Source organism: Ambystoma mexicanum, chromosome 8 (assembly GCF_040938575.1).
Source record: "Ambystoma mexicanum isolate Mex_15411 chromosome 8, UKY_AmexF1_1, whole genome shotgun sequence".
In the NCBI taxonomy this organism is placed as follows: domain Eukaryota; kingdom Metazoa; phylum Chordata; class Amphibia; order Caudata; family Ambystomatidae; genus Ambystoma; species Ambystoma mexicanum.
The window spans coordinates 819,599,627-819,626,215 of NC_090929.1; the positions used below are offsets into that span (position 1 = coordinate 819,599,627).

Sequence of the window (26,589 nt, forward strand, 5' to 3'; positions counted from 1 at the left end):
TGCTTTCAGGAGCCCTTCTGGTGACTGGGTGAAGGACGACTGGTCACCATTTTCTGATTCTGCTGGCATATACCGATTAGAACAATGGAACCTTATTCTTGGCGGGAAGTGTGACTGGGGCAGCAGCCCTACACCCCTCACCTGAGGAGGTGGACATTGGATATTGTCAGACCAGATCAACCGACCCAGAAGCAGAGGACTATGTGATGACGAGAGAAGGCGAGGGAAACTTAAGGCAGACTCTGGGAATGTACAAGATGGGTTAGTGTTATGTATCAAGGGCGGGAGAGGTCAAACGGAAATGATGTATATTATGAGGGCCAGGCAGTGGGGAGATATAAGGCAAAGGCAAATTGGGGGTGGGTTGGGTTAGTTTGGCCGGTGGGCAAATGGGCTGCTGTCCGTTTATGCGGTTTGCAAACCGATAATAAATGATACCTTGCTTTGTCCAGTCTCGATAAGATTAGAGTCCTTTTGTTCTAATTTGCGTTGATACAACTTTACAACAGCACTAATTCCTTCCACACAACTGTTTAAGGACATTAAGGAAAGAGTATCTCATAATTTACCAAGTAATAACATTCAGGGACATTTTTGAACCATTACTCACCCTTAGGTGAGATCCGGTCATTCCATTTGTTGGATATTTTCAAAAAAGCTATGAAAAAGATTTTAAAATATACATTGACGGGGATCCCAGTTCATCGCTAGGTAAAAGCTCAGTATGGCATGGCTTAATTCAGATTTATTTTTTAAAGTATATCTGCTAATTCTGATCAAATGGAAGACTGGTAGGTAAGTAGTTTACTGCATGTAAAAAACAATGGGATCAAGCCAGTGAAAGCTCAGAGCACCAAGGAAAACTGGATCTTTTAGCAACAGCTCAACTGATATGGAGTATAGATAGTATTAAAATAGATGTTTATGATGCTGAAGCAAGTGTTTCAGAAAAAGACACATTCAGGGACAGAACTTGAGACTTAAACAATAGATTCAACAACAGTATTTCACAGTGAAAGCTCGGTGGCCCATTTTTGCAGAGCTTTTTATGGGCTCTTTGGGAAGCTAAAGCACTTATTTATGGGGTTTTGCCATTATTAAAAGTGAATTAAGCCCTAAGTGACATATTCCTATTAAACGGAGAAGTAGCACCTTTACCTGAAGTCCAATTGTCAAAAGAGGATATGGAAAGATTGGAGAGGTAATTCTGTATTTGCAGATACAGTGTGGGCTTCTGTAAATTAAAGAACCACTGGAACTGATTGATAGAGAGTAACATCCCATCTTTATCGAGGATTCCTATCATTGGCAAAATATTCTTTTCATAGTTGGAGATACCCTGTGAAAACCCTTTCCTGCAGGCAATATAAATATGTGTATGATGGATATGTAGACTCCCTAACTTTCCTGCCTCTGCATCTACCTCTGATTTCTTATACAAGCATGTAAACTCTTAACACGGATGCTCTTTAAATAATTCAGATCAGTATATTTGGTGTGCCTCCAGATGTACCATATTAGATATATGACGAATGCCTTGAAATGGAGATGATCAGGCCTCCTTTTTCTACATTGGGAAATTTGGTATGGAAAAGCAATCTTTCATATGCTTAGTCAGGGTTAGGGGGGTTTCTAACACAAAAACAGGATATCCATTTATTTAATTTCTAGAGTGGATTTTTAATGATTAACATCAAAAGCACCTGACAGATATGCAGAACTTTTGAAGGATCAACATTTTCACAAGGTTGGTATGGACCAAAACTCAGCTGCACAGTTCAGCAGTTTGGGAATGTACTTGCTTAGGTCTGAGGAATAAACAAAGTTCATAATCTTTTTTTGGATGGTCTGTACGCATATATATTTGTATTCATTTGTATTCTAATGATATATGCACTATATTTGTATTTGTATTTTATTTATTTATAACGCGCGAACCAACAGGCCCGGAGGCATCAGGGCGCAATTTGTACAAGGTTACAGATATGCAGGTATAACAGAGAATCATTACACATGGGTTCCGATATGCAAGTCTAACAAAGAATCATTATATACATTTGCAAGAGGATATTATATACATATGTACAGTAGTTTCAGTGCCGATAGGTGATAGTAGCGGTCGGCAAGTCAGGGTAGGTCGGGAAGAGGCACGAAGCCGGCCTTAAAGCTGGTTGAAAAGCCAAGATCTAGTATTGGCTTTGAAGGTATTGAAAGAGTCTTCCGCTCTAATTGAAACAGGGAGGGAGTTCCATAACTTGGAAGCTAAGACGGGGAAACTTGAGCCCCCTGCTTTTTGCAATTTAAATCTGGGGATCGCTAGACAGTGGGATTGGGCTGTTCTTAGAGGTCGTGAGGTAGAGTGGCGCGATAGTCGACTACCAAGGTAGATCGGGGCTTTGTTGGCTAGGCATTTGTGCGTAAGGGCGAGTGTTTTGAGTGAGATTCTCTGTTTGACAGGTAGCCAATTTAACTTACTTATGGTTTCTGTGATGTGGTGGTGTCGGGGAATGTTTAAAGCAGCACGAATGGCGTTGTTTTGTGTCGTTTGAAGTCTGTTCAGGTTCTCTTGGCTGGTGCCAAGATAATGAGCACTGCAATAATCAATTTTAGCCATAATGAGGGTTCTCGCTAGCGTAACGCTGTTAGACGTAGTGAGGAATGGTCTGCAAGCTGCAATAAGTTTGCATGTGTATGCAGACGCAGATCTGACAGCATTAGTTTGTCGGGTTAATGAGAGTGTGGCATCAAGGTAGAAACCTAGCGTTTTGGTATCTTTTGAGACACAAATGATATTACCATCTATGTTGAATGACTGATAGGACGGCTCTAGTCTGCTCAGGCGTTGTGCAGTGCCCAAGATCAGGAGCTCCGTCTTGTCATCATTCAAGCACAACTGATGTTGGGCCATCCAGGCTTGGATGACCAAGTAGACGTCGTTAAGGGCCTTGGTGTCACCTAGATAATCACCAGTGATGGGGATGAGTATCTGGGTGTCGTCCGCATAGTTGGTATAGGAGACACCCAGATAGTCAAGCACATCAAAGAGTGGTTTCGTGAAAATGTTGTAAAGTGTAGGTGACACACAAGATCCCTGAGGAACGCCGCAGTGAATCGGGGAAGGGTCCGCGGCTGCGGATGGGGCAAAGACTCTCATGGATCTGTTGCTCAGGAAAGATTTGATCCAAGCCGCAGCTGAGGAAGAGAAGTTGGCAGCTGAATGGAGGTGCTCGCACAGGATCTGATGGTTGACCAGATCGAATGCGGCTGAAAGGTCGAGAAGTAGTAGCAATGCTAGTTTGCCTTGATCCTTTAGAACCTCGATTTGAGTTTTAAGGTCTAATAATGCGGTCTCTGTCCCGTGTCTGGGGCGGAAACCAGATTGTCGTAGACCTAGCAAGTTATTAGTTTCCAAGTAATTTTGGATCTGAAAGTATGCGGCACGGTCTAGGATCTTGAGCAGAAATGGTACAGTGGTGATAGGTCGGAAGTTAGTGGGAATGTTAGGGTCTAGGGAAGGTTTTTTAAGCAGTGGGATAACCCAAGCATCCTTCAGATTGTCTGGGACAATACCTGTTTGAAAGGAGGAGTTGATGAAGGCCGTGATGAATGGGGCCAACTCATGCGCTGAGTCCTTGATAGTAGGGGCTGGGCACGGGTCACCTTGGCAGTTAGTTGGCTTAATTCTAAGAATTATATTTTCTACCTCTGCCACGGTAAGTGGAGAGAATGCGAATGGTGTGATATTGGTAGAGTCTGGCAAGGGGGCCTTAGTGAGGGAATGAACGTGGTTGTCGCGCTTCAGGCTGTCCTGTTTATCTTTGATTTTGTCTTGTAGTGTGGAGATTTTATTTAGTAAGGCTGCTTGGATGTTGGCACACCATTTACTATCTTTCACGCATGTGACAGGGGGGGCGACTGGAGTTTCAAGCTCTCTTAGGATTTTAAAGAGTTCCTTGGTGTTCGAGTCGGCTTGAATAATGCGGTTGTTGAAAGATTCCTTTTTAGCCGTGATGATGGCATCTTTGTAGGAGAGTGAGGCTAGAAGGAAACTGTCTTTATGCTCGTCTGAGGGTTGCTTTTCCATCGATTTTCGGCACAGCGTTTGGCTTTGCCGAGCAATCTTAACTGTGGTGTGAACCATGAGTTAAGATAAGCTTGAGGTTTAGCCTTTCTAAGTTTGAGAGGTGCTATACAGTCAATGGCAGTTCGCATTGTTTGGTTGTAGGTGTGTGCTAGTGAGGTTGGATCAGAGTAAGAGTTGGTGGCTGTGTTAAGGGACGGGAGTAACAATGGGAGGAGTTTCTCCTTGGTTATATCTTTTTTGCTTCGAGTTGGGAGAGCTGGGGCTAATGGTGAGGGGATTCGTGGTGTGGCTTCAATGTTGAAAGTTATAATGTGATGGTCAGACCATAGCCAGGGGGTATTGTTAAGGACCTTGATATTGCAATTGGAGCCAGCTACCCAGTCAAGTGTTCTACCTTTAATATGGGTAGGCTCTTGGATGTATAAGGTAAGGCCGAGGTCAGATAGTGCGATCTCCAGGTCAGAGGCCACAGGATCTTTAGAGTCACCAAGACCTAAGTTAAGGTCGCCTAGGATGATTGTTTGCGAATTGATCTTTGTATTGTTGAGGAGGAGAGTGGAGATTTCACTGACAAAGGTTGGTGCGGGTCCTGGGGGTCTATAGATTAGGTGCATGGTGGCTGTTTGGTTAGGTGTGAGTGCTAGTTTAACAGACAGCAATTCGGCTGATGTGAGTTTGGAATCAGGTAACACTCTTAGGTCAAGAGAATTTTTATGGATGAAGGCCACACCGCCGCCTTTGGAAGAGGCGGTGGAGCGGTCACATCGTGTGATGCCGTAGTTTGGCGGTAGGGCTAACGCTAGTAAGGGGCCAGATGCGGCATGAAGCCATGTTTCGGAGATAGCTAAGAAGTCAAGGTCGGACGTGGTGATGAGGTCAGCTATGTCAAGTGCGTGTGCAGTGAGGGATCTGGCATTAATGAGGGCACCTTTGAACATGGGCAGTTTAACCTCGGTGGTGGTGGGTTTGCATGTGGAGGCAATTGACAGAGATCCAGGAGAGAGGGGGGTTTGTTTCCTGGTGGTGTGGCGGGTGTGGCGTAGGCGTAGGCGGAATCTGGTGCCTAGTCTCTTATTTCTAAGAGAAAGGGGGCAGGGTTGGTTAGGTGTAGGTTTCCTAGCAAAGTGGTCCAGCCATAAAGCAGGGTTGTTGAGGTATTGGTTGGTATGGCCTACAGTGGGTGCTGCCGGGCTTATTCTAGGTGATGCGAGAGGTCGTGGGGATGACGTGCTGGTGGAAGGCTGGTCCATTTTAATCCAGAGTGTGGAGGTTGTTACTGTAGGTAGCTGGAGAGCTTGGGCAAGTCGAAGGGATAGTGTGTACAGTAATGGGAGGAGTACACTGATGTGCATGATGAATGTCCTGGTTACCAAGGTGAAAGATAAGAGCTGGGTGGCACAACAACCATGTACATAGACAGGGGCCACCTAAGATCAGATTGGCAGTGAGAGGCAAGGGCCAAAGACTAAAGAGTCTAAAGGCGCAGCATAAATCAGGGCAGAACACAATCAGTTGTGGTCTATTTGTGTAATGTAAGCAAGCAATGTAAGAGGCAGCTTCAGGGGACAACTTCATAATCTAATCCCAAAGTTCGTATATATCTGCAGTCCATACAAACTAATTTGAATTGGCATTACCTTCTAATTGTGAAGAACCTGGAGTGGAAAGGGCAGAGGTCCTGGCCCCTGGCTCCTACGGCTCCAAACAGGCACCCAACAGGCCTTAGTATGGCCTTCGTGTGGCCGCCGGCGTCCGCCTGCCGGCGGATGCAGAATTCGCCTTAATGCTGCTTATCGAGGCTGAGCCTCGTTTTCATGCCGCGTTGCGCCCGGCATATCAGGGTCAGGCAGGGTGGTGAGACAGGGTCAGGCAGGCCCCTGTATGCTGCGGCTGTGGATATGGATGCCGCTTCTGGGAGGGGGAGAGGGCTCCTGCCCTCTTCCCTTGGCGAGTGCGTCGGAGTGGGGTCTCTGGGGCACCCAACAGGCCTTAGTATGGCCTTCGTGTGGCCGCCGGCGTCCGCCTGCCGGCGGATGCAGAATTCGCCTTAATGCTGCTTATCGAGGCTGAGCCTCGTTTTCATGCCGCGTTGCGCCCGGCATATCAGGGTCAGGCAGGGTGGTGAGACAGGGTCAGGCAGGCCCCTGTATGCTGCGGCTGTGGATATGGATGCCGCTTCTGGGAGGGGGAGAGGGCTCCTGCCCTCTTCCCTTGGCGAGTGCGTCGGAGTGGGGTCTCTGGGGCACCCAACAGGCCTTAGTATGGCCTTCGTGTGGCCGCCGGCGTCCGCCTGCCGGCGGATGCAGAATTCGCCTTAATGCTGCTTATCGAGGCTGAGCCTCGTTTTCATGCCGCGTTGCGCCCGGCATATCAGGGTCAGGCAGGGTGGTGAGACAGGGTCAGGCAGGCCCCTGTATGCTGCGGCTGTGGATATGGATGCCGCTTCTGGGAGGGGGAGAGGGCTCCTGCCCTTTTCCTTGGCGAGTGCGTCGGAGTGGGGTATCTGGGGCACCCAACAGGCCTTAGTATGGCCTTCGTGTGGCCGCCGGCGTCCGCCTGCCGGCGGATGCAGAATTCGCCTTAATGCTGCTTATCGAGGCTGAGCCTCGTTTTCATGCCGCGTTGCGCCCGGCATATCAGGGTCAGGCAGGGTGGTGAGACAGGGTCAGGCAGGCCCCTGTATGCTGCGGCTGTGGATATGGATGCCGCTTCTGTATTTATCTTGCTGTTTTCATGGAAATGTTTTATTTCCGAAATAAACATTCAATGATAAACAATGATGTAGTCTGCAGGTAACGCTGAGCAGACAGCCCCCTCAGTCTTGGAAGCAGGCTAATATGCTAATATCCCCAAATAAGGATAAAACCCCACTGCTTACTTCATTATATATACATATGGCTTTGTTAAATGGGAGCAATAAGATCTTTAGGTATATCTTAGTTGCTAAGGTTGCCCCAGATATTTCTCACATAGTGTGATGAATCCTATATATCCCTCACCAAATCCCTGCCTAGAGTCTCCTTCCAGGTGGTCAGGGAAAGGCAGACACTTCCTGATCCTGACCGCGGGTGGTGCTCTGAGGGAGGATCACCTGGGAGGAGAAAAGGTTCAGGGAGGTGACAGGAATGAATGGGGTGAGACACAGTTTTTATCTTCCCCTAAGGAAGATATGTTACAAGTGTCAAAATACCTAACCACTTGTTGCCACAATGATACAACTGTTCCACTTGTTAAACACCTAAATGTGGGCAAAAAAAGCCAAAGTTCCAGTGGTATAAAAATGTATAACACCTATTCTAACGCCTCTAGAGCTAAAGGCTTCCTTAATTCATAAAGGAGGTAATAGAACGGTGTAAATAAGAATCACCAAAGGCCTAGAACACCTTATTCCTCTTTCCCAACAAGACAGATCACTGAATTGAATGAAATTCCTTTAAAGAATTTTGTTGAAATTAAAAGGCAAATCAGCAAATCACAAAGTGTTAGAAAACCTAACTGTGTTGCCAGGGACTTCAAGTCCCATAATTCCCTCAGTACTGGGACGAGGAAGAGGGATGAAACACCTGTGTAGAGGCGCGTTATAAATGCCATAACATATCATATCATGTCATATCACTACTGAGGGAGCGATCTTCTATTAGTGTAAACTAGCAGGTGTACGGGTGCTTCGCACAGTCATTCCTACTTCAGTCTTAGTTTGACGTTTATTTAATGAACTGAACCAATGCTTCTTTGTAGAAAATATTCTTAGTCCAGCCCTGGAACAAGCCACCTTAATCTGACAATGAGAAAAGCATGAATTACGTAAATCGGTTCCAGCTACTTTGAGTTGGAGTGTGGAGGCTGCGCAGCAACATTATTGGTGTCCAGATCTACAGCCTAGGCAGCAGCAGCTAAAACATAAGTGCTGTACGGGGAGGGCTGAAGCGTGTAAGCTTGAAGTGCCATATCTGTAAGTGTACGGCTGAAGCATATAAGCTTTGTACTCTGGAGATGGCATACATTCCTCAACTTCCATGGGATATAAAGCTTCTGTAATTATCATGAGACATTTGCCACAATGTGATGGACAATGTCATTGCGGACACTATTGAAGAGACATGCAACATTTCCTGTCAACCACATTACTACAAAAGCACTGTATTGTGTCACCTGCATGACTTCAAACCTGAGTGCCGCTGATTTCAGCTAGAATGCTGATAGTGTGGGAAGTTTAGGAACAATGAACTGCTCCGGTTTTCATAAACTGCAGAACTGTAGAAACAATGAACGTAGAACTACGGCAGAACTACAGCGCGAAGAGCCATATGCAAGGGGTAAGCATAGCACCATGGCGAAAGGGCTTGACACAACGTGATCTTATGCAATGCGAGGAACCAGTTCGACACACCCCAGGAAAGTGTAAACCTCTTGTTGTTGTTCTGACTTCCCACACCAAGTAGACTCCTCCCCTGTGTTTTCGTGGTGTAAGTCAGTGCAAACACTGACAGGGGAGGCCCAGAGCAGGTCTGGCAGTATCTGGTTTCAGGACGTTCCAGAGATGGCAAGCAGGAGCAGGCAGGAAAAGACCCAGGCAAGTCTTTGTTTACTGGCAGAAACAGGCTGGCAAAAATCCAACAGAGGAGAACAAGAGCAGGCTGATATGAGGATCGAAGGGATCCAGAAGACAAAGGAACCACAAGCAAAATAAAGACAGTACAGGACTGAGAGGTGGAAGGACTGGGAGAAACCAGGAAGCAAGGAAAAACTCAGGCTGGACAAAGAGACAGGCCAAAACAGAGGCAGAACAGCAAAAGTGGCCAGAAGGACGCCAGCAACCTGGTTAACTGCTGGAGCACAATAAGAGGCGCCAGGGTTCTGCAATAGGGAGTTTAAATACTCCTGCGGCACGAGATTGAGGCACCTAAGTGCTTGGTAGTCATCTTTTGCCAACCAGCACAGATTCCGCTGCTCTGCTCATGCGCGGAACCTAGAAGTTGGGCCACTACGCATGCGTGGTGAGAGGAACATGGCAGCGCCCATCGGACTGCAGATTCCCAGACCGGACATGATATGATGATTTGATATGATATGGCATTTGTAACGCGCCTATACACAAGTGTTTGAAGGCGCGACGAGGCAGTGAGTGGGGACAAAGGGAGACAGACAACGATCTTACTAGGCCAGGTGTCATTCAGATTGCGCAAGTGCATGGGCAGAGGGGAGGGGAAAGTGCAAGGGGAAAGGGAGAGGGGAAAGTGCAGTACAGGGGTGGTAGAATACAAGATAGATAATAAGGGCCAGCTGGTGGCAAGTGCGAGGTAAGTGCAGACAAGTGCTGGGAAGGGGGGCTGTAGGGATACAGAGACAGTCCCGCAGTGCAGGGGCTGCCAGGGAGGCAGTGCAAGGGGGAGAGGGGCTGGGCCAAGGACCGAGATCGGTGAGAGTGGCCCAGTTGCAGATTCAGTGCAGTTTCAGTCAGGAATTTAGCAGGGTAGAGGGGGAGAGAAAGCAGAAGCAAAGAGGAAGGTTTTGAGGTGCTTCCAGAACCGGAGATGGTTCTCCTCAAGTTTCAGGGAGGCAGGAAGGCTGTTCCAGAGGGAGGCCCCTGCCGCGGAGAGAGATCTACCCCCAACTCGTTGCTTGGAGAAGCGGCTGACCCTGAGGGAGTTGGAGGCGGATGAGCGAAGAGCTCGAGAAGGAAGATATTTAGGAAGAGATTGTTGAAGGTATTTTGGCCCCAGGCCCCAGAAGGCCTTGTGGACAATGCAGAGGGTTTTGAACTTAATCCTCGCAGCCACTGGGAGCCAGTGCAGAGATTTCAGTCCTGGAGAGATACGGTCGCTGGGCTTGAGGCCAAGGACAAGTCTTGCAGTCCTGTTCTGGATGAGTTGCAGAGGGCGAAGAGTAGAGGCAGGCAGATTTATATAGAGGCTGTTACACTAGTCCAGCTTAGAGAGAACCAGGGCTCTGGAGACAGTGAGCTTCTGGGGGAAGGAGAGGAATGGAAGAATACCTCTGAGGAGGTGCAGCTGGTAGTGTGACTTCTTAGAGACGTCAGATATGTGAGGAGAGAAGGAGAGTGTGGAGTCGAATATGACCCCAAGGTTTTTTGCCTTGCAGGTAGGAGCAGGAAGAGGGCCAAGAGAGGCCGGCCAGAGAGTTGCAGAGAAGGAGGGAGTGGGTGTGCCAATGAGTAGAATCTCAGTCTTACTGGCATTAAGGCAGAGGTAATTGACGGCACACCATTCCTGGATAGCAGACAGACAATCAGAGATGAGGGAAGGAGAGGAGGAGGCCGAGGGTAGCCTGAAAATGAGCTGGGTATCATCCGCATAGCACTGAAAGTTGGGGCAGAGAGCGGCGATGCGGTGGGCAAGGAGTAGCATGCAGGTAGGAGTTAGTATGTTGAAGCGTTCCGCAATTCTCTCGTGGTCGCTTCCCAGAAGTTAGTATTTCAAAACGTGTCAGAAACACGCTCCGGAAAACATCCGTAGCATTAACACTAGAGCTGCACTTATCTTATGAAGCGCGGGGCCAAAGAAGGTGTTTTCCGGCGAGGGTTTTTGCCGGAGCTCTGCTGAATGCGTCCTGTCCGATGCAATCTCAAGCGTGAACAAGCGTTCGCGGGTTGTGCATGCGCGGTAGCTCTTTCGCGCATGCGCGATGCCTTGGGCGTGGGCTTGGGCGTTGCCTGGGCCATTTGCAGGCCGTCTGGGCAGCTGGGGCTGTGGTCCTATGCCCGGAGGCTGCTGGGATTTGAAGTCCTGCTGCAAGCCTCTTCCTGCTTCTAACAGTCCTGCTATCACACAAAGCACATCTGCAACCTGGACACAAATGACATCTGCTTAATGGCTTACCCATACCTGTTCCGGCAGCAACTTTATGCTTTCCTTCATCAGTGCTTGACTTTACGACAGTACACCCCCTCCCCACCAAAGGGCCTGGTTTAGAGGGGTGGCTGCGATGGAACAGGCGCATGAGCCGAGGAGCATGCACATTAGAGGCGGGTTCCCATGATCTATCTTCGGGGCCAAAACCCACTCAGTCTATGAAGTAAAATAACTGGCCTCCCCGTATTCATGAATTAAGTATTGCCTTTACCTCATATTCCGGAAACCCCTCGACTACAATGGGTGGTGGTCTTTGCATTCGTATGTGAGGGGCTGCAGGCTTCAAGAGAGCCACATGAAAAATAGGGTGGACCTTCATGTGGGAAGGCAAACGCGGTCGCATGGCCACTGGGTTTATAACTTGTGTGATACAGAACGGGCCAATAAAACGTGGTTTTAGCTTCTGAGGGCCTGATATACGTAAATGCTTGGTTGAAAGGCACACCTTATCACCTATTTGATAGTCTGGGTTGGCACGACGCTTTTTATCAGCATATATTTTGTTCGTGATTTTAGCTTTTATCAAATTTTGATGAGCCTTTTTCCAAGTTTCTGTTAACAAGTTTATTCTTGTCTGCACTGATGGTAAAGTATCTGGAAGTACTGCGGTAGATGGTTGCACATGTGGATTATACCCATATGTTGCGAAGAACGGTGAGTACCCAGTGGCAGTATGTTGTGAGTTGTTGTATGCTAGTTCTGCAAGCCACAGGGTTTCCAGCCAGCTTTCCTCTGCCCCATGTGTAAAACAACGAAGATACTGTTCGAGAATTTGATTCAAGCGCTCGGTCTGTCCGTCCGTTTCAGGATGGTAACTGATGGCCAACTGTAACTGTATACCAATCTTTTTACAGAAGAGATGCCAGAATTGGGACGTAAACTGAGACCCCCGATCTGAGATGATGTGTTGTGGTACTCCATGCAATCGGACTATGTGCTGCAAGAACAAGTCCGCAAATTCACCCGCAGTCGGTAGGCCTTGACAAGGAACAAAGTGAGCGAGTTTAGTGAATGAGTCTATCACAACTAATATGGTTGTGTATTCCCGGTCCGGAGGTAATTCCACAATAAAGTCCAGTGACACGGTATGCCACGGCTGACATGGTGTTGGTAAGGGTCTAAGCAGACCCATGGGTTTCTTGTGGTCTGTCTTGCTCCGAGCACACACTTCTCATTGTGTTACATATTCTCGAACTTCCTTATGAAGGTTCGGCCACCAATAATGTCGTTGAATCAACTCCTGAGTTTTATTAATGCCTGGACGTCCCGCTAATGGCGAATCATGGCACCATGTGAGTGCTTGGGTTCGCAGTGTTTGAGTTGGTAGATACACGACCTTACCCTGATACGGTATCCCTTCTTTCAATCGTCGCTCCTGTTTTGGATCTTCCCACTGGAGAAATTCCTGTGCCGTCATTGCATCACCAATTTGTTCCAATAAGGTATTGGTTGTACTTCCTATGATTTTAGTTGAAGGCACTATAGGTTTTGCTTCCTCGTCAGTGGTAGGGCAGCTTGGTGGCTCTGGATACCTGGATAACAGGTCAGCTTTCTTATTCTCTTGACCTGGGCGGTATGTTACAACGAAATCAAAGTCTGCGAAGTACATAGCCCACCGTAGTTGTCGTGGGGTAAGGGCACGTGCGGATTTTAAGAACTGAAGGTTACGATGATCCGTTAGTACGGTTATTGTGTGCCTCGCCCCTAACAAATAGTGTCTCCATTCCGCAAAGGCGGCTTTGATAGCAAGTAGTTTACAGTCAGCGATGGTGTAGTTCTGTTCTGCAGAATTGAGTTTTCTCGAATAGTAGGCTACCGGATGTAACTGTCCAGACTGGTCCCGTTGTGACAATATAGCCCCCAATGCGTAACTAGAAGCATCTGTTTCCACCAAAAAAGGCAACGTGCGATCTGGATGAAGAAGAACAGGCGCTGAAGTAAATGCTTCTTTCAGTTGTTGAAAACTATGTTCCGCCTCAGGCCCCCACAAAAATGGTTTTCCTTTTCTCAGCAGTGGAGTGATGGCTAAGCTTTTTTGCGCAAATCCCTGGATAAATCTTCGATGAAAGTTTGCGAAACCCAGCACAGATTGCACTTCTTTGACGTTTCGTGGGGCCGGCCAATCCAGGATGGCTTGTACTTTACGCGAATCCATCTTGACTCCATCGGGTGATAGAATGAACCTGAGAAACTCCACCGCAGTACAATGAAAAGTACATTTTTCCAATTTGGCGTATAGATGGTGCTCACGCAAACGTTGTAATACAGACTGAACATGGTCTATGTGTTCCTGTTTGTTACGGGAGTAAATCAGGATATTGTCAATGTAGACCACGACGAAGACATCCAGGAATCCTCGCAGAACCTCATCCAGAAAGTGTTGAAAGGCGGCGGGTGCATTACAGAGACCGAATGGCATGACCTGATATTCGTAGAGTCCGAACTTTGTCCTAAAGGCGGTCTTCCATTCATCTCCTTGACGCACCTGCACCAGATGGTAGGCCCCGCGTAGGTCCAATTTTGTGTAGATTGTCGCTCCACGTACTTGGTCCAATAAGACTGGTATAAGGGGGAGTGGATATTGATTCTTAATCGTGATCCGATTTATCGCCCTATAATCGATGCACGTCCTAAGGTCCCCGGTCTTCTTCAGGACAAAGAATAATGGCGAGGAGACTGGTGAAGTAGAATGGCGGATGAAACCATTTCGTAAGTTGGTGTCTATGTACTCCTTAAGATGCTGGTTTTCTGCCTCTGTGAGGGCGTATATCCGACTGCATGGTAGGGTGGCTCCGGGTTCCAAATCTATCCTACAATCAAAGGATCTATGCGGTGGTAACGTCTCAGCGGCTGCCTTGCTGAAAACATCGCAGAAGTCTTCATATTCTTGAGGCAAATCCCCTAACAAGCTACGGTCATCTTCTTTTGTGGCCCCCAACACTTGCACCACATGCCTTACGTTCTTGGTGCAATGCGTATTGCAATATTCTGAGGAAAAGCGAACCGTGCCACAACGCCAGTCAATAACCGGATTGTGTAACATGAGCCAAGGCAGACCAAGGATGAATCCAAATTGGGGGGCCGCAATAACATCAAATCTGATTAGTTCCTTATGACCTCGAATGTCCAATACCATCTCCCCCGTTTGCTCCGTCACAGGTCCGGAATTCAATGGAGATCCATCGACTGAACAGACCGCTTCTTGTATATCTTTAAGTTGTACTGGTAAGCCCATCTTTTGAACATAAGCAGCATCCACGAAATTGCCCGTGGCTCCCGAATCCACCATTAAAGTGACGGGCTGATCAGCTTGACGTGTCTGTAGAATCCCTGTGACGGTAATGTGTATTTTACTGCCGTAAGTTACATTACCCAATGTGTGCTTAGGGGCGTTGTGATGGTTTTGGCTCGACAGATTTGCCCTACTCACTGGCGAGCACTGGCGTTTCCCGAAGGCGTGCCGGAACTTCCCTGCGATGACATTTTATTTGGTTTTACTCCACATTCTTTTACGAAATGTTCTGCTTTGCCACAATACAAGCAAAGCTTTTCTCGCCGCCGCTTCTCCCTTTCTTCTCTGGAAATCGGTCCTCTAATTGACCCTATCTGCATGGGCTCTGACTCTGGAGTTCTTTCTGCCTTACCGGAACTGATCGGGCCTTTCTGATAGTCCAGCCTAGCTGAGTTTGGTTTATTCTCCCATCTCCTTCTATCTTGCCTTCTTTCGTTTTGACGATGATCTAAGCGTAAGGCCAGATCTATCATTGCTGTACACGTGGTTGGTTGGGCATCTACTTGTGCTATCAAGTCTTTTAGCTCCTCCCGAAGTCCCTGATAGAAGAGGGCCATTCTCTTCTCGTGTGGCCACTCGGCTTCCACTACCAGACGATTGAAGGTGGTCACATATGAAATCAGATCCTTGCTTCCTTGTCGCAAAGTGAGGAGTTCCCAATCCCGTACCAAAGAGGGTGCTTTCCTATTGAATATTTTCCCAAATTCTTCTTGGAACTCCCCCCAATCATACAAAACGGCATCATCTTTTTGCACTAACGGGGTTGCCCAGGCTGCGGCATCTCCCGTAAGATAAGAAATAAGAAAAGCGGTCCGGGATTGCGCGGTACGGAAAATAGTTGGTTTTGTGAGGAAGTGCAACTGGCATTGTGTCATGAATATCGAGTATTTGTGTGGGTCCCCCCATACCTTTCTGGGGCAGCCAAGGGCATAGGTGGCTCAGTAGTTACTTGGACCTGCACCGGGGTTGGAGGGGGCCCCCCTGGGAGTGGCCTACCCTGAGCGTTAAGCTACTGCACTCGAGTGGTCAATGTAGCATAATCCTGCCTAGTAAGTTCTAGTGCAGCCTGCAGTTCGTTTAAGACACGAGCTATGTCCTCCATTTCTTTTTTCTGAGTTTGTGCTACTTGGGCGTATGAGTAATACGTGGGTTTGCGCTTCTGTCAAGGCGAGTTCCGTTCCACGCAGAAGCAGCACGAACTCCTACCTCCCCTTGGTGGTCTTGGTGCCTGGATTAGGCAAACGCAGGTCACTGCGACCCCCACGGGGAAAGAGGGTTGGGGTCCTTGGATTGGATGGGTAGAGGGTTGTTAGGTACACCGGGTTGAGGTTTAGGGAGTGGTTATGGATAGGCAGGGGATTTCTAGGAAAGGCATTCTCCTTGGCTCTGTCCTCGGCTAATCTGTTACAATAGGCAGAGGTACCGAAGTCTTCACGGTATTTTCCACATCACATGCATTCCCTCATACATGCGTTACCCTTTTTGAGGTCAAAACATGCATTCAACATTCATGCATGCGTTACCCCCTTGTGTTGTAGCTCCACACTCCGTTATGATCAGCACAGAGGTGGAATTTGAATTGCAGGTTAGAGACAATAACGTAACAGTATTCTATTCACGTTCTTATCTGTTCTCTAAGGTGTCTCAAGTTGTTCAGAGAAATTACTGGATTGGAACGAGCACTCCAGCGAGTGCCCCGCAGTGCACAAACTAGACAGACAGTTTTCATGCATAGGCAAATAACTTATAGGCACTTAGCTCTGGCTTCGCCAAGCGTCTTGCTCCCTTGCAGTTTGGGTGGGTTCTGTAGGCTGCAAGGACCGAGGCGTTTTCGTTCCTGACACAAAAAAGAAAATTGTTAGTGCGTGCTCCCTAGAGGTGCGTGGATCCTGTTTTCTCCCAATCAACCCAAACAATGCCCGCAACTGGCGAGCATAACGTAGCATGCAGTTAGGAGTTAGTATGTTGAAGCGTTCCGCAATTCTCTCGTGGTCGCTTCCCAGAAGTTAGTATTTCAAAACGTGTCAGAAACACGCTCCGGAAAACATCCGTAGCATTAACACTAGAGCGGCACTTATCTTATGAAGCGTGGGGCCAAAGAAGGTGTTTTCCGGCGAGGACGGGCCCCACGAGAGGTTTTGCCGGAGCTCTGCTGAATGCGTCCTGTCCGATGCAATCTCAAGCGCGAACAAGCGTTCGCGGGTTGCGCATGCGCGGTAGCTCTTTCGCGCATGCGCGATGCCTTGGGCGTGGGCTTGGGCGTTGCCTGGGCCATTTGCAGGCCCTGTGTGCCTGGCTTGTTCCAGAGAGTCGTCTGGGCAGCTGGGGCTGTGGTCCTATGCCCGGAGGCTGCTGGGATTTGAAGTCCTGCTGCAAGGCTCTTCCTGCTTCTAACTGTCCTGCTATCACACAAAGCACATCTGCAACCTGGACACAAATGACATCTGCTTAATGGCTTACCCATACCTGTTCCGGCAGCAACTTTATGCTTTCTTTCATTAGTGCTTGACTTTACGACACAGTGAGACCGAGGACATCAAGGTCCAGTTGTTCAAGAAGGCGACAGATATCAGAGGAATGTTTGACAGCAGAGCGAGAGTTAAGAGTGGCAATGTGGAGAAGGTTGCCATCCTTGAAGGACTTCCGGGGAGGGGTACAGATCAGAGGTACGCCCTGTGGACGTGAAGAAGGAGCATGAGCGGGGCGGGGGCAGGGAGGGAGAGGGAAGGCAAGGTAGCCGAGGACAGAGGAGGTGGGACAGCAGGAGAGGAAAGGAAGTTGATGAGGCGTGGGAAACTTCTATCAAAGAGGTGAAGGTTGGCCTGAGGGCCTTGGAGCAAGATGGTCCCATTAGAGTAGACATTAATGATGGCCTTAGAGGAGTGGAAGGAGGCCAAGAGGAGATCCCAACGGGTGCCACCATTAATGGGAGAAGAGGAGAAAGGAGAGAGCACAGAGACCATATGAAGGGTCCATAGGTCAGGTGAAGGCATGAAAAAGAGGATGTCGGTGAGAGCTTCCTTGGAGGAGGCACTAGTGTAGGTGTCAGCGATAGAGAGGCCTGGGTTGGAGACCAGGATGTCCTTTTTAAACTTTTTCCTACCGGATTTAGTGTGGAGAGCATGATAGTCAAAGGAGAAGCAGTTCGAGAAGATAGGTGAGATAGAGAGCACCATAGATAGGAGGGAGAGGAGGGGGGGGAGACAGACGAGAGCAAGCGGACAAGATAGTGAGCGGCAAGCCAGTAGTGCAGTAGGACGGACTCTCAGGGTTAAAGATCTCACAGTGCTCAATATGGGACCAGGGAGAAGCCACCTAAGATTGGGAATCCTGAGAGGGGAGGAAAAGGCCTAGTTTACCACAGTGCAGAAACAACAGTAAATGCGTATTAGGTAACCGATGGAGAGGCCACCTAAGTTTGAGAATCCAGAGAGGGGAGAAAAAGGCCTAGTTTTCCACAGTGCAGAAACAACAGTAAATGCGTATTAGGTAACTGGTGGAGAGGCCACCTAAGTTTGAGGATCCTGAGAGGGGAGAAAAAGGCCTAGTTTAACACAGTGCAGGAAACAACAGTAAGTATTGGCACAATGCGTAATTAAGTGACACGGGTGTAGGTGGGGTGGGCCGGGAGAGCAGGTGGAGCTAACAATGATGATAACTGGCGCCTGGCGTCCCCTGCGGACACCTGCAGACACAACAGGAGCCGCAACCGTAGGAGTCGCCCTTTGCCTAAGGGGCCCTTAGCCGAGGGGGCTGCCGGGCAGGGGGGCTGCCCAGGAGGGTCAGTTTTAAGGCAGAAGGAGGAGAGGAAAGGGAGGGGGTGTGGGCGATCAGGAAGGCGGGTGAGCAGATGCAAAAAAGGGTACAGGCGCCAAGATGGAGGACACAGGTAAGTGTTGGGAAGCGCTACACGGATGGTGGAGTGTATGCTGTGAGGGTTAGGGGAACATGTGGCTGGTGTGGGTGCATGACAAAACTTGTCATTCTTTTGTCCTCTCTTGAAAATGCTTTTAATCGCACTATTAAAGGAGTCTGTTGCTCCTGTCCTCCATAGTCACCCACCAACCCACCCTACCCCCACTCACCCTAACACCACTCTCTCTACCTCTACTCTCCCACCCACTCCATTCTCTCTACCTCCTCCCACCCACACTAATCCACTCTTTCTACCAATGACCACCCTACCCCCACTCTCTACCGCATCCACCCTACCCTCACCCTCTCTAAACCTGCCAACCCACCCCACCCCCTCTCTCTCTATCCCCATCCACCCTACCCCCATACTCTAAAACCTCACCCTACTCCCACCTGACCCCCACTCTCTCTACCCCACCCCACCCACCCTACCACTGCTCTCTCTACACCACCCCACCCACCCTACCACTGCTCTCGCTACCCCAACCACCCTACCCCCACTCTCTCTACCACCACACCATACCCCACCCCCCACTCTCCCTACTCCCACTCACCCTACATCCCACTCTCCCTGCCCCCAAACACCCATTTAATCCCCACTCACCCTACCTCCACTCTCTCTACCAATACCCCCCACCCGCCCTACCTCCACCCACCCTAAATCCTCTCTTTCTAGCCCCACACACCCTACCCTCACTCTCTACATCCACTCTCTCAACCCCCACCCAATCTACCCCCACTCCGCCTACTTCCACCTAGCCACCCTCCCCCACTCTCTCTACCCCCACCCATGCTACATCTAATCTCTCAACCCCCACCCACCCTACCCCCACTCTCACTACCCCTACCCACCCACTCTAACCCACTATCTACCCCCACCCACCCTACCCCACTCTCTCTACTCCCACCCACACTACCCGACTCTCTCTCTGCGGCCACCCACCCACCTTAGTCCCACACTTTTTACCCCACCTGCCCAACCCCCACTCTCTACCCTCGCCTTCCCTACCCCCTCACAAACCCTACACCTGCTCTTTCTACCTCCACCCACCCACCTTACCAAACTCTCTACCCCCACCAACCCTACCAACTCTCTCTACCCTCACCTAACCTTCCAACTCTCTCTCCCACCCACCCTACCAACTCTCTCTACCAATACTAACTCATTCTACCCCCACCCACCCTAACCTCACCCTCTCTACCCCCACAAACGCAACCCCCTCTCTATCCCCATCCACCCTACCCCCTCTCTACCACAACCCATCCTACCCCCCATTTCTCTACTCAATCCTACTACCTCTCTCTTTACCATCACCCTTTATTCCCCCACCCACCTTACCCCACCCTACCTCTTCTATTCCCCCACCCACCCACCTTACCTCCTCTCCCTATCCCCTCTCATCCTTCCTCTCACACTCTCGCTTTATTTCTTACCCTCTGATGGCTGGCACCTTATCATGCATGTGTCCAATAGACAGAATAAAGTACACACCCCACTAGTTAATGAGACCAGGAGAGTAATTGCAAGGAAACCAAAATGTATATAAGCAAATAAATGGAGCAAAGAACTCTGCTGCCCGAGAGTGCTGTACCAAACATTACATGAACAGTACATTATAAGATCTGGAGACGTCACTACTGACGTTTCCCTATAGGTACATAGGGTTACATCAGGATTGGAGGAATACATGGATACATTATAGTGATATAGGGACTGGCACCATGTGATTGGCTGGTAGCTTGGAGGTTCGGCAGGCAACACATGGGTCAGCTGGGCTCATCCTTGCATGGTGAAGCTCAGGCGAGTTTCGCAGAGATGATGTAGCATTTGTATATCTAAGCTAAACAACAAGACTTGGCCTGCATGAAATAATTACAGGCATAAATTGTCACTTTACAAAGGGCTGTTAGGGTGAAATAGGTACATTCTAACCTATGTTTTACAGGAGCATGGGTTAGGGGTTGTTCTTCTAGGTGCCTTATCAGAAGGGGCGATCTGCGATTTGTGGTCCCGGTGGCCTCGCGATTTCAAACACATTGGAGGTAATTGTTAGTGTTATCAGAATATATGGCACCTCTAGATTAAGTATATGGTGGGTCGGGGGGAAGGGATTGGTGGCCAGATGCATTCAAAGGGAATAGGGCGCCTGGGTTCAGTGGATCGAGGCCTGGCAGGGAGGGGGTGGAGAGGGCATGAGTCGGTCAGCAGAGATGGATGGAGCACTGCGGCTGAGGCAGGCCTTGGTCTCACATTCTAGGATGAGCGCACTGGGTCAGGGCTCGATACTTGCTAGTTGCAACAATGAATGATCATGTTTCCGTGAGAACAGGAATCGTGCTGGGCTGAGAGAGGGTGGAAATGGAGGGGGCTGGCTGTACGCTGCGCTGGGAGAGGGAGAGTGGACATCTCAGCAGAGGGGCAGAGTTCCCAGAAAAAGATGGCATTTGCAAAGACACAAAATGGAGTTCAAGCTACAGTCATTGGCACAACGTTTATACACTTATATTGGAAGATGGGAGATGCAAATCTGTACAGGAGGGGCAGCAATGCCCCCCCCCGTAGCTCTCTTAACATTTACAGAGGGCGGGATGGTGCAGGGGGCGGAGTATACCACCTCTCCCCCCACACCTCTCACTCTCATCCAAGCTCACTCATATTTCCTCTTGTTCATCACCGATGGCACCTTTATCAGCGGCTTCCTCTCTTGCTCGATTCCCCATCTCATTCTACTGCACATGTGCGCCCCTTATTACATCCTCCTTTGAAAATGTGCACTCTCCTCCTTGCAGCCTGGTGTCTATAAATGAAAAATACATAGAACAGCAGTAAACGCCACAACTATTGGCATTGCTGATGCTTGTTTGTTTAGCCTCCATATCAGAGCATGGCACCTTTACTATTGATAATCATATTCTCTTGTTTCCTCGTTATGGGTTTTATACAATTGACTGTCCAAATGACCATATTTTCATAATACTTAAGAGAGTCATCCTTAACGATTTCCTCTTTAGCGGTAGTCATCTATTCAATTATTAAATATATCCAGATCATGATTTTTTAAACTTTATTTTATAGAGATTCACATCACAGCAAAGACGTCACAGTTTCAACATAGTATCACAACAAACACAGCATCTTGGTTTCAGTGAGCACGATACATAGTGAATAGTGTATCAGGGTGTTGGCGAGGGTGTGAAGTCATTATCTGAAAGCATAATACACAAGTAGCTTCTAAACGAGGCCCAAATGTCTTTAGGGTGGCACGTTGCTGATACAGTCAATATAAATTGTTCTTCACATTCATTGACCATCGTGAGGTCCCTGAGGAAGTCTTCCCAGCGGGGTGCATTAGAAGATTTCCAGTACTTCAATATACAGCGTTTTGCAACCACACAGGTAACATTAAACAATCGTCGGGGAGTCTCGGCTACCTTACCAATGTCCCTGAACAGGTATTTCAGAGGGGACGGGGATGCAGGGATTGATGTGATTTCCTCCAGGATATCTGCGACCTCACCCCAAAATCTCGCCACAGGGGGGCATGTCCAGTACATATGGAAGGCGTCCGCTTTTGGTGCAGCACATTTCATACAGTTCCCCGTAAAAACCTCTACAAACTTGTCCATCTTAGCAGGGGTGTAGTGTAACTGGTTTTTTCTTAAAGCAGTTTACCACCTTATACTATCTGTTATATGGCAGCAATAGCCACCCTATAGTTAAGGTGAAACCTATCATCCATAGGAAAAGCAAGGATTCTATGGTTAATAACTTTTGAGCTGGAGGACAGATCAGCATGGCATTTGACATTTCGATATTAGGGCCTGGGCCCCCCAGGACTGGAAAGTTTTGTGCAAATCTGTTTCACGGTTCATAACATATAAAGGTAAAAAAGGGTGTGTTTTTCACTTTTCCATTCATTTTCCCATTGGAAAATGTAATGTCAAACATTTGCTCACGCTCACTGCGCAAACCACTGGGCGGATTTGCACCAAATAAGAAACAAGTCTGGCACAAAGCACTCACAGAAAGTCCTTCCTTGTGTTGGTGCAAATCAGTCCAGTAGTTTTATAAACATTGCTACAGAGCAGGGTGCCCTTGCAGCCAAAAAGTTAGTCATATCTCCCATAATGCATTGCTGATGTCAACCGGTTTCAGTTCTGAAAGTCTACCATTACGCAATTAGAGAATCAAATTTCTAGTCGACATTGAAAAGGGCTCTAAAATTATATAACGGGTGTTATCAGGGGGTTTTAAGAGCAGGCAGCATGTGGGCAGGGTGAGGAATGATGACTGGTGAAGGTTTTGGGCTTAAGGATAACCGAAATCGCGAAACAGCACAAATTGCAAAAAGCAAGAGCAAATAGTCAAGAACACTGCTACATTAAGATGTGGTAATCAATGTGGTTGCTAGTTAGGGGAAGATGAGTATTTCAAGTTAATTAAGGAAGGTTTTTAAAAAATATATTTTTTTAAAAAATAAATTCTAAATTAACTTCAAATGTGTAGAGTGATGGTATTATTGTGGTTAAACGTTCTGCGTTTGTGTATTGAGATTGAGAACTGTTTAATTTAACTTTGCTTTGTGAATATAAAGTGAGTCACTGAGACGCGTTAATGGCCGAGCTATGGTTACATTCTGTTTTGTTTTGACTGGATGAGGTTTTCACGTGATATGTAGGAATTCTTCTCGATTCAGTGTTCTCTTCGGAGCCAATCTCAAAGTAAGACTTTGTCTAGAGTTTTGAAAAGAAGCAGAATGTATGGGGATAAATGCATTTTTTCACATGATTTCTTGATTCTTAAGTAGTGACTAGCGAAGAGTGTACAATGTAAAAAATTTATATTATTTATATATGTTAAGTGCAAGATACACACTATGTGAGTCTATTTTTTTTCTTTGTATATTGATATCGAGAAGTGTTTTATGAAACTTTATTTTCTGAAAATAAAGTGTGTCACTGAGATGCATTGGTGGCCGAGCCATGGTTACCTTTGTGGTTTATTTTGATTGGATGAGATGTTCTGAAGTAGCACTTCTCGATTCAGTGTTCTCTTCCGCGTGATTTTCAAAGTTGGCGTTTTTACAGATCTTGTCAAAGATGCTAGGATTGTTTAATGTTTTCTTTCGTGGAAAAGAGGATGTGAATGGTATAAAGGAGTGGTGTTAGTTTTGTGAACGATGTGGTGTGCACGGAGATACTATTTCGTAAAGCACTGGGATGAGTAAAGGTAAAACAAGTAAGGGGGATGTATGGATATTCGTTCAAGATTCGTGACGAGTGGTACAAGTAAAGATAAGGAAAAGGAAAGGATTAATTTACATTTTATAGCTAGTGTGCTTATTAGATTTGAATAATATCTTGTGATTGTAAAAAAAATGGATTCTTGATTCAAACTGTTGATTGCATATTAGAAGTTCATGGTGTTGTGTTAACATTCCTATGTTTACCATTAAGTATGTTGTTGGCTCTTAAAAGAGCCTTTGGCGTTTCAGTGTGTCTGAGAAACAATCACCAAAGAGTAGCTTTCATGTGCCAGTTTGCTGTGCCATCAATTAGTGATCTGATTAACTCACAATGTTCTTTTTTCTTATTCTTTCCAAAGGAAAAGCTGACCACATCTTGCGTAAGAGACAATTTTATCTTCAATACCGTCTAAACTGCGGGTAAAGAAAAAAACTATACACACTTTTATGTTTTTGTTCACCATCATCATGATCTACTGTGCTTCCTGCTCTACTGGTAGGATCACTGTAGCTTTCTTGCGAATAGAGGTCATCTGAAATGATGCTCTCATAACCATCATCACCCATTTTGTACAATAGTAAGGTGTGCAATGGCAGGCAAGGAAGGCAGTTAATGTGCTGAGACTAGATTGAATTTGAATTGGTCCATGGAGTCGTCAGTCATACCATTACATTGGGCCTCATTAGGACCCTGGCGGTGACGGTATGAACGGTGCTGGTAAGGTACCGTTCAAACCGTCCTGCCGCATTACGAGTTCTGCTCGCGTGTTCCTGACAGCCCGCCAGGTCTTACCTGGCGGGCTGTGCGGCACCCACGAGCATAACTCGTAATCCCGCCAGCACCGTTATCACCGGTGCTGGCGCATCCATGCTCCCCACCCTCATTCTGCCCTATGGGGCAGAATGGGGATCGGGAGCCCGGCAATACCACCACCCGTGAATGGGCAATTACCGGCCCATTCATCTCGTAAAAGGGCGGTTATTGCACAATCGCGGGAGGCGGTGCCGGTTGCGAGCAAGGCCGTAGCTGTGCCTGCCATACAGACACGGCTACCGCCATGCTCGTAATGAGACCCATTGTATTATTGGCTCAAAAGCTGAAGAACATGTGAGGTACTTCACGCTCTATTGGCCACTTGTCACTTTCTATGAAGAGTAGGGCACCAATGAAAAATCAAATAGAAACAATACCTCCTTCTCTGTCATGCTAATGTGTTTTAGTTTTTCATTCTAACAAGAGAGGAGAAAGAGAGGATTTTGAGTGTTTTTTGGAGAGTGTTGTGTTTGGATTGCTTGAGAATGGATAGCACTGGCACAAGGTTGAACAAATAAGAACAAAAGTAAGTGACCTCAGATAAGGACACTCGCATCCCTTGCACACAACTATACTGAAATACAGTCAACCACTAAACAGGTGTAAATGGTGTAAACAAATAGTTAAGGCCATGCATAGTCATAAAAAAAGAATTTAATTTAAAAAAAATACAACTAAAAATGTTCAGCTCAAAGCGTTCAGGCTTAACCCTTCAACAGGAGCAATGTATACATAAATCTTCTCCAGATTCTTAGTATAGAAATCTATAGAATGAATAAACGAAAGAAGAAAGACATTTAGTTTTAAGGTCTTTTGGTAATCATAAAATATAGTGTGATCATCTCCCATAACATACAGCTATCATTCACCTGGATGGCTTGCCACATTAATGAGCGGCAGTGGCCCCAGAGATGTCACCTGGTCTGACATAAATCAATTCTTCAAAGGATTCTTTAAAATTCACACTTTGTAACCAAGAATAAAATGGAGGCGAGGCATTGTGATTCTAGTACCTAGTTCTTATCAAGTGTTTCAATCAAAGAACTTTTATTTAGTATGCAAGCTTCAAGTATTCACTTGACATACGTGTGTCAAGGAAACTCAGAATAGCATTCTAGTCATATAAATGCCCAAGAGAGCAAATGGGCCCTTACCTCCATCATCGAGAGTGGCCAAGAGAGAGTCTCCAATTTCAACATCATAGAACGCTATTCAAAATTGAAATGTTCGGGATAGCTATCAAGAGTTGTTGGAGGAGAATTTCCATTCAGATGAGAAAATGCAGGAGAAGTAAGCTGAGGTGCCACAGCCCAGAGGAAGTTACAGTTCTGAATTATGTGAGTTTATTGTGTTTGTTCCTATACAATGTATTAAAGACTAATGAATGTCAGTTATAGAGATCCTTGTGGTTTTGTGTATTGCTTATGGTCGTAAAGTAGATAGTTATTGTTATTTGGCATTTATATAGCACCCTATATATCATTGGTATGATCTCAAAGTGCTTGTGGGTGGAACGCCCATGGGGACCGTAGTCCAAGTCAGTCGAGAGAGTAGGGTAGTATAGGGTGCTTGTCTGTACTCAATATGTGTGAAGCTAGTGTGATTGCCTGATGGTAGTTGCATCCTGGTATTGAGAGATCAGTTGAATGTGTGCAGTCAGGTGGTTGGTCTGCGAGACTGCATTCTGGCGGCATTAGGCCTGTGTAAGACATTTATGTGTGCAGCTAGGCTGATTTTATCATGCAGTATAGCTGCGTTCTAGCAGGATGGTGAGGTGTTCATGGAGTAGTGTTTGTATGTGTGCAGCTAGGTCGAAATTGGTAGAGGGGAATAGCTGTGCTCTATTGGGTGTTGGTGTAAAGTAGAGAGTGAGCATAGCTGTAGGAGATGTGAGTGTCTGGAGTGGATGATTTACTTTTCAGAACTCACTGCTTTTGGATTACATTCTTGATCTGGATGAGCTGGTAGTGGCCGTCGTCATGTTTCGCGGTAGCGGCACTCCGAGGTACATTCACAGGTTGGACCGGAGTAAGTTATGGTTTGCTCAGTTAGAGGGTCACTATTCTCAGGGTCAGCACAATGTGTCTCAGGATCCCATTTTCCGGGTGTCTGGTTGTAGTTTAGGTGGGTTGCAGGGTAGGTAGTTTAATTGGTTATAGGACAGGAGATATCTTGCACCAACGTAGTCATACAGAAGGAATGATGCTTAAGGACAGATCAGACATTTGTCAGCTGGTTGTAACATTTGTCGGTAGGCTGTAATTACTTTCTGAAGTAAAGTCATTGAAGTTATGATTCCTGATGTTGGTGGGTTTCAGCAGGCTTAGATGGTCCTAATCATATATTACGGAAAGAGCCAGGTTTTT

At 47.2% G+C, this 26,589-nt stretch overlaps 1 long non-coding RNA gene across 2 annotated transcripts in view; it reads left to right on the forward strand.

The window, feature by feature from the left end:
- LOC138473679 (uncharacterized) overlaps positions 1-26,589 on the forward strand; it is a 256,147-nt gene that overhangs the window by 222,280 nt on the left and 7,278 nt on the right. For both annotated transcript variants that reach the window (XR_011268848.1, XR_011268849.1), the window contains one exon: positions 23,769-23,829. This is a non-coding gene — a long non-coding RNA (uncharacterized lncRNA). The remainder of the gene's footprint in view (positions 1-23,768; positions 23,830-26,589) is intronic.